Source organism: Rattus norvegicus, chromosome 1 (assembly GCF_021556685.1).
Source record: "Rattus norvegicus strain SHRSP/BbbUtx chromosome 1, alternate assembly SHRSP_T2T, whole genome shotgun sequence".
Classification (NCBI taxonomy): domain Eukaryota; kingdom Metazoa; phylum Chordata; class Mammalia; order Rodentia; family Muridae; genus Rattus; species Rattus norvegicus.
This window is the reverse complement of record NC_141534.1, coordinates 89488500-89497488: the sequence shown is the minus strand read 5'-3', so window position 1 is coordinate 89497488 and position 8989 is coordinate 89488500.

Here is an 8989-nt window from a genome sequence, read left to right as displayed (position 1 = left end):
AGTGGCCATCACTATTGACTGTCAAAGTCATTCATTTTAACATTGGGTAAAGAAGAGTCGCATTTTCTTCAGACCATGTGATAGGTTCTGATGATTTTATTACTATATGCAGGTTGTATAACGAAACTCAGGCTCACAAGATAACGTGCCCTCCTGTTTGGTTGGAGTTGTAACTTGTAATGTTGGACTTGGATAGCATTATTTTGCAGGCAGGACAGAAAGAAGTTGGCGCTCTATGGGATCTCTGATCCTTGCAAAGGCTTCTTTCATCTGGTGTTGTCTAACTTAATTCCACCCCCAATAAATGCCCTTAGGAATCTAGAGTGAGGTGATGCCAGCAAATGCAGGGGGACTTGAGAGCTACAATACAATGACCTGACCCCCCTGTGCTTGGAATGGAAACAGTCTGTGTCACATGTAAGCTGAGTCTCAATGTTTGATGTTATAGATCTTGGAGCTGAAGGCAGAGCTCCATTTACACTCCTCATCCTTACCAACACACTGCCTGCCTGGAGCCAGAGAATTCCATGTCCCTCCAACTGCACTGATCTCCAATGCATAGCCTGGGTCAGCAAATCCCAAGATTTTAGTGGTAAAATCTATTACAGGTAGCACTGAAAAACAACTTCCCTTTTAGTTTCCTGAGCAGAACCCACACCTGTTTTCAGGACTCTATGTATGCAGAGAAATGGCAAATGAATCTAGAATCAGGTAACTATGCAGAGTGGGTCATAACAAGCACGAGGTGTTTAAAATCAGTGTATTTCTGAGAGAGAGTCCTATGTTAGAAGCAAGACATACTGATAGGGACAGAGCAAAGATAAATCATTTATGTTGCAGAAGTGACAGAAGCACACAAGAATGCAAACAATTTCTGGTCTAGTACGTGGAATTCTGCAGAAAGTCCCCAGGCATGTGACTTAGTTCTGGAGTCAAATCTAACTGTCAATTTTTAAATTTTTGGTTCCTGAACAAAATGTTCTCTCAGCCTATGCAGGACCAAGATTACTATCAGTTCTTCCCTGCTCCTCAGACAGCTAGGAGGCCTCCAGGGTAGAGACAGTAGACATGTGATGGCAGACAGATTACTCATGCTCACATCTGCTTCCCATGGTCTATGTGAGCCTGAGCAGAGCGAGCCCTGTGTTAGACTTGGGATTTATTAGAAAAGACACAACAAAGCCTTCTCCTTCACATTCCAGGAGGAGAGACAGTGGCCCACCAGATAACACATGCTTTCATCTGTAGTAGGAAGGATAGGCAGGCCTGGAACACTTCAGAAGTTCTCCAGAGGCAGGAGTTCTTTTTGTATTTCAGTTTCCCAGATATAAGACACATTGTTATTGAATGTTGAAATCTTTATATTGTCACCTTAAATATGAACAACACATAAGCTTTGGACAGGAGAGCTGTCTAGGTGAGCAGCCTCTCTTACTATTTGCCTGAAGGAGAGACTATATTAGACTTAATCAATGAGGACACTGCACTGTTAGGAGGACTTACGCTTTCTGTTTCTCTCTTTGGAATTTTGACTATTTTGTGGAGTCTCACAAGCCATTAGAACAACTGACCAATGGCACAGGCAGCTGGACAGCTGTGCTCCTCTTGCTGTGACTCACCAGGACGTGCTCTGGTGGTCTAACTAGGTGCACTATTACAGTGCACTGGCTGGTCCATGTGTCAGGAGTTTCAGATAGATATTGAATTTATCTATTGAATTAGCTCTAACAGGTCATGTTACATGCCTGCCCAGACACTCTCAGAGTAACCTGAAATCAGAAGTCTGGGATATGGATCAGAAATAAGGACGTCTAGTGGTCTCCCTTATTCTTTTTTTTCCTTTTTTTCTTTATTAACTTGAATATTTCTTATTTACATTTCGATTGTTGTTCCCTTTCCCGGTTTCCGGGCCAACATCCTCCTAACCCTTCCCCCTCCCCTTCTATATGGGTGTTCCCCTCCCCATCCTCCCCCCATTGCCGCCCTCCCTCCAACAATCACGTTCACTGGGGGTTCAATCTTGGCAGGACCAAGGGCTTCCCCTTCGACTGGTGCTCTTACTAGGATATTCATTGCTACCTGTGAGGTTGGAACCCAGGGTCAGTCCATGTATAGTCTCTGGGTAGTGGCTTATTCCTGGAAGCTCTTTTTTTTTTCTTTTTCTTTTTTTCGGAGCTGGGGACCGCACCCAGGGCCTTGCGCTTGCTATGCAAGCGCTCTACCACTGAGCTAAATCCCCAACCCCTCTGGAAGCTCTGGTTGCTTGGCATTGTTGCTCATATGGGGTCTCAAGCCCCTTCAAGCTCCTTCAGTCCTTTCTAAGATTCCTTCAACGGGGGTCCCATTCTCAGTTCAGTGGTTTGCTGCTGGCATTCGCCTATGTATTTGCTGTATTCTGCCTATGTCTCTCAGGAGAGATCTTCATCCGGTTCCTGTCAGCCTGCACTTCTTTGCTTCATCCATCTTATCTAATTGGGTGGCTGTATATGAATGGGCCACATGTGGGGCAGGCTCTGAATGGGTGTTCCTTCTGCCTCTGTTCTAAACTTTGCCTCCCTATTCCCTTCCAAGGGTATTCTTGTTCCCCTTTTAAAGAAGGAGTGAAGCATTCGCATTTTGGTCATCCTTCTTGAGTTTCATGTGTTCTGTGGATCTGGGGGTAATTCAAGCATTTGGGCTAATAGCCACTTATCAATGAGTGCATACCATGTGTGTTTTTCTGTGATTGGGTTACCTCACTCAGGATGATATTTTCCAGTTCCATCCATTTGCCTATGAATTTCATAAAGTCATTTTTTATAGCTGAGTAATATTCCATTGTGTAGATGTACCACATTTTCTGTATCCATTCCTCTGTTGAAGGGTATCTGGGTTCTTTCCAGCTTCTGGCTATTATAAATAAGGCTGCTATGAACATAGTGGAGCATGTGTCTTTTTTATATGTTGGGGCATCCTTTGGGTATATGCCCAAGAGAGGTATAGCTGGGTTGTCAGGCAGTTCAATGTCCAACTTTCTGAGGAACCCTCAGACTGATTTCCAGAGTGGTTGTACCAGTCTGCAATCCCACCAACAATGGAGGAGTGTTCCTCATTCTCCACATCCTCGCCAGCATTTGCTGTCACCTGAGGTTTTGATCTTAGCCATTCTCACTGATGTGAGGTAAAATATCAGGTTTGTTTTGATTTGCATTTCCTTTATGACTAAAGATGTTGAACATGTCTTTAGGTGTTTCTAAGCCATTCAGTATTCCTCAGCTGCGAATTCTTTGTTTAGCTCTGAACCTCATTTTCAGTAGGGTTATTTGTCTCCCTGCCGTCTAATTCTTGAGTTCTTTGTATATTTTGGATATAAGCCTTCTATCAGTTGTAGGATTGGTAAAGATCTTTTCCCAATTGGTTCAACTGGAGGTCAGTATGTAGAAGAATGCAGATCCATTCGATCCATGCTTATCACCCTGTACAAAGCTTTAATCCAAGTGGATCAAGGACCTCCACATCAAACCAGATACACTCAAATTAATAGAAGAAAAAGTGGGGAAGAATCTCAGACACATGGGCACTGGAGAAAATTTCCTAAACAAAACACCAATGGCTTATGCTCTAAGGTCAAGAATTGATAAATGGGATCTCATAAAACTGCAAAGCTTCTGTAAGGCAAAGGACACTGTTGTTAGGACAAAACGACAACCAACAGATTGGTCTCCCTTCTAATAAGATTTGTTATTTCTCTTAACAGACCACACTTGAAACCCAAGGAATGTTCTTGGTCCATATTTATGGATAGGGACATAATATCTAGGCTCATCCTAATTCTTTGGCTGAGATACACCACTCCATATCTTTCTCTCAGACAGGACAATTTCTGAAAAAATTCTGATATTACACTTTTTATTTGCTGGATATATCTTTATCAAATGCTCAAACTCAGTGTGAGCATAAAAACACTGACAGGTAGTAAGCAAATCCAGACATATTTTTTTTGTTTTACTAAGTAGAAACACCAAATTAAGAGGATAAACAATTTATAGGGTAGAGTCTGAAGTCAAATCAATCTTTGATGGAAGTCAAGGTACACATAAAAGACAAGAATCAGAAGCTGGGAACTCAGGAGGAGAGCTGTTTAATGGGTCATTCACTAGCAGTCTTTCTTGCTTCTTTTTTAATTAGATATATTTCTTTATTTATATTTCAAATGGTATATTTCAAACCTTTCCTGGTTTCCTGTCCATAATCCCCCACCCCCAACCCCTCCCCCGTATGGATGTTCCCCCCATCCACACCCCTTACCAATCCCCGACATTCCCCTGCACTGCAGGTCCAACCTTGGCAGGACCAAGGGCTTCCCCTTCCTCTGGTGCCCCAACAAGGCCATCCTCTGCTACCTATGCAGTTGGGGTCTTGGGTCAGTCCATGTATAGTCTTTTGGTAATGATTTAGTCCCTGGAAACTCTGGTTGGTTGGCATTATTGTTCTTATGCAGTTGCAATTCCCTTCAGCTCTTTTAATCCTTCCTCTAATTCCCGCAAAGGGGGTCCTGTTCTCAGTTCAGTGGTTTGCTGCTAGCATTGACCTCTGCATTGGACATGCTATGGATGTGTCTCTCAGGAGAGATCTATAACTGGTCCCCTTCAGGATGTACTGTTTAGCTTCATCAATTATATCTAGTTTTGGTGGCTGTATATATATGGGCCACATGTGTGTCAGGCTGTGAATGGCCATTCCTTGAGTCACTGCTCTAAATTTTACTTCCATATCCCCTATGGATATTTCTTTTCCCCTTTTAAGAAGGAGTGGGAGCATCCACATTTTGGCCATCCTTCTTGAGCTTACTGTGGTCTGTGGATTGCATTTTGGGCAATTCAGGCTTTTGGACTAATATCCACTTATCAATGAGTGCATACCAAGGGTGTTTTTCTGTGATTGGGTTACTTCATTCAGGATGATATTTTCAAGTTCATTTCATTTGCCTATGAATTTCATGAAGTCATTGTTTTTGATAGCTGATTAGTACTCGATTGTGTAGATGTACCACATTTTCTGTATCCATTCCTCTGTTGAAGGGCATCTGGGTTCTTTCCAGCTTCTGGCACTTATAAGTGGGGCTGCTGTGAACATAGTGGAACATGTGTGTTTGTTGTATGTTGGAGAATCTTTTGTGTATATGCCCAGGAGAGGTATAACTGGGTTCTCAAGTTGTGGAATGTCCAATTCTCTGAGAAACCTCCAGACTGATTTCCAGTGTGGTAGTACAAGTTTGCAATTCCACCAACAATGGAGGAGTGTTCCTCTTTCTCCACATCCTCACCAGCATCTGCTGTCACCTGAGATTTTTGTCTTAGCCATTCTCACTGGTGTGAGGTGGAATCTCAGGGTTGTTTTGATTTGTATTTCCCCAGTGACTAAGGATGTTGAACATTTCTTTAGGTGCTTTTCAGCCATTTGACAATCCTCAGCTGAGAATGTTTTGTTTTGCTCTGTACCCCATTTTTTCTAGGGTTATTTGGCTCTCTATAGTCCAACTTCTTGAGTTCTTTGTATATTTTGGATTTTAGCCCTCTATCGCTTGTAGGATTGGTAAAGATCTTTTGCCAATTGGTTGGTTGTTGTTTTGTCTTAAGACAGTGTCCTTTGCCTTACAGAAGCTTTGCAGCTTCATGAGGTCCCCTTTGTTGATTCTTGATCTTAAAGCAGAAGCCATTGGTGTTTTGTTCTGGAAAATTTCCCCAGTGCCCATGTGATCGAGACTCTTCCCTACTTTTTCTTCTATTAGTTTGAGTGTATCTGGTTTGATGTGGAGATCCTTGATCCACTTGGACTTAAGCTTTGTCCATGGTGATAAGAATGGATTGATTTGCGTTCTTCTATATGCTGACCTCCAGTTGAACCAGCACCATTTGTTGAAAATGCTGTCTTTCTTCCATTGGATGACTGTAGCTCATTTGTCAAAGATCAAATAACCATAAGTGTGTGGGTTCATTTCTGGGTCTTCAATTCTGTTCCAATGGTCTATCTGCCTGTCTCTGTACCAATATCATATAGTTTTTAGGACTATTGCTCTGTAATACTGCTTGAAATGAGAGATGGTGATTTCTCCAGAAGTTCTTTTATTGTTGAGTATAGTTTTCACTCTCCTGGGTTTTTTGTTTTTCCAAATGAATTTGCAAATTGCTCTTTCTACCTCCATAAAGAATTGAGTAGAAATTTTGATGGGGATTACATTGAATCTGTAGATTGATTTTGGCAAAATAGCCATTTTCACTATAGTAATCCTGCCAATCCATGAGCATGGGAGATCATTCCATCTTCTGAAATCTTCCTCAATTTCTTTCTTCAGAGACTTGAACTTCTTGTCATACAGACCTTTCATTTGCTTGGTTAAAGTCACATCAAGATATTTTATATTATTTGGGACTATTGTGAAGGGTGTCATTTCACTAATTTCTTTCTCAGCCTGTTTATCCTTTGAATAGAGGAAGGCTAATGATTTGTTTGAATTAATTTTATAACCAGCCACTTTGCAGAATTCATTTACCAGGCTTAGCAGTTCTTTGGTGGAACTTTTGGGGTCACTTAATTATACTATCTTACCATCTGAAAATAATGATATTTTGACTTCTCTATTTCCAGTTTGTATCATTTTGACCTCCTTTTCTAGTTTGATTGCACTGGCTAGGATTTTGAGAACTATATTGAATAAGTAGGGACAGAGTGGAGAGCCTTGTCTAGTCCCTGATTTTAGTGGGATTGCTTCAAGTTTCTCTCCATTTAGTTTGATGTTAGCTACTGGTTTGCTATATATTGCTTTTACTATGACTTCCTGTTCTTTCCAGGAATTTTATTCTGAAGGGGTTTTTAATTTTGTCAAATGCTTTCTCAACATCTAATGAAATCATCATGTTGTTATTTATCTCTGACTTTATTTATATAGTGGATTACATTGAGGGATTTCTGTATATTAAACCATACCTACTTCCCTGGGATGAAGCCTACTTCATCTTGGTGGATGATCATTTTGATGTGTTCCTTGATTCTCTTTGATAGAATTTTATTGCGTATTTTTTGCATCAATATTCATAAAGGAGATTGGTCTGAAGTTCTCTTTCTTTGTTTGGTCTTTGTGTGGTTTCGGTATAAGAGTAATTTTGGCTCCATAGAAGGAATTCGGTAGTGCTCCATCTGTTTCTATTTTGTGGACCAGTTTGGACAGTATTGGTATGATGCCTTCTATGAAGGTCTGATAGAATTCTGCACTAAACCCATCTGCTCCTGCACTCTTTTTGGTTGGGAGGTTTTAATAACTGCTTCTATTTCTTTAGGAGTTATGGGGTTGTTTAGATGGTTTATTTGTTCCTGTTTTAACTTTGGCACCTGGTATTTGTCTAAAAAAAATATCCATTTCCTCCAAATTTTCCAGTTTCGTTGAACATAGGCTTTTGTAGTAGGATATGATTACTTTTTGAATTTTCTCAGATTTTCTTGTTATGTCTCCCTTTTCATTTTTGATTATGTTAATTTGGATACTTGCTGTGAATTCTGGTTAGTCTGGCTAAAGTTTTATCTATTTTGTTGATTTTCTTAAAGAACAAGCTCCTGGTTTTGTTGATTCTTTTTATAATCCTTTTTGTTTTCAACTTGGTTGATATCGGCCCTGAGTTTGATTATTTCCTGCCTTCTACTCCTCTTGCGTTTATTTATTTCTTTTTGTTCTAGAGCTTTTAGGTGTGCTGTCAAGCTGTGGACACATACTGTCTCCTGTTACTTTTTCCTGGCACTCAGAGCTATGAGTTTTCCTCATAGCATTGCTTTCATTGGATCCCATATGTTTGGGAATGTTGTATCTTTATTTTCATTAAATTCTAAGAAGTCTTTAATTTATTTTTTTCTTTATTCCTTGACCAAGTTGTCATTGAATAGAACGTGGTTCAATTTCCATGTATATGTGAGTTTTCTGTTGCTATTGTTGTTATTGAAGACCAGACTTTGTCCATGGTGATCTGATAGGATGCTTGAGATTATTTCTATCTTCCTGTATCTGTTGAGGCTTGTTTTATGACCGATTATATGATCGATTTTGAAGAAAGTACTGTGAGGTGGTGAGAAGAAGGTATATCCTTTTGGTTTAGGATGGTGTTCTATAAATATCTGTTAAATCCATTTGGTTCATAACTTTTGTTAATTTCTCTATGTCTTTGTTTAATTTTTGTGTCCATGATCTGTCCATTGATGAGAGTAGGGTGTTGAGATCTCCTTTTATTTTTGTGTGAGGTGCAGTGCGTGCTTTGGGCTTTAGTAAGGTTTCTTTTATGAATGTAGGTGCCCTTGTATTTGGAGCATAGATATTAAGGATTGAGAGTTCACCTTGGTGTATTTTTCCTTTGATGAACATAAAGTGTCCTTCCTTATCTTTTTAAATGTCTTTTGGTTGAAAGTCAATTTTATTCAGTATTAGAATGGCAACTTCACCTTTTTTCTTTGGGGCATTTTCTTGGAAAGTTGTTTTCCAGACATTTATTCTGAGGCAGTGTCTGTCTTTGTCTCTAAGGTGTTTTTCCTGCGTGCAGCAAAATGCTCAGTCCTCTTTATGTATCCAGTCTTTTAGTCTATGTCTTTTTATTGGGGAATTGAGTTCATTGATGTTGAGAGATACTATGGAATAGTGATTGTCACTTCCTGTTCATTTTGTTGTTAGAAGTGGATTTATGTTTGTCTCTTTTTTGCAAGGAGGTTATATTCTTGCTTTCTGTATGGTGTAGTTTCTCTCCCTGTGTTGGAGTTTTCTATCTGTTATCCTTTGTAGGGCTGGATTTGTAGAAAGATATTGTTTAAAATTGGTTTTGTCATGGAATATCTTAGTTTCTCCACCTATATTAATCAAGAGTTTTGCTGGATCCAGTAGCTTGGGCTGGCATTTGTGTTCTCTTAGGGTTTGTATGGCATCTGTCCAGGAACTTCTGGCTTTCATCATGTCTGGTAAGAAGTCTGGTGTAAT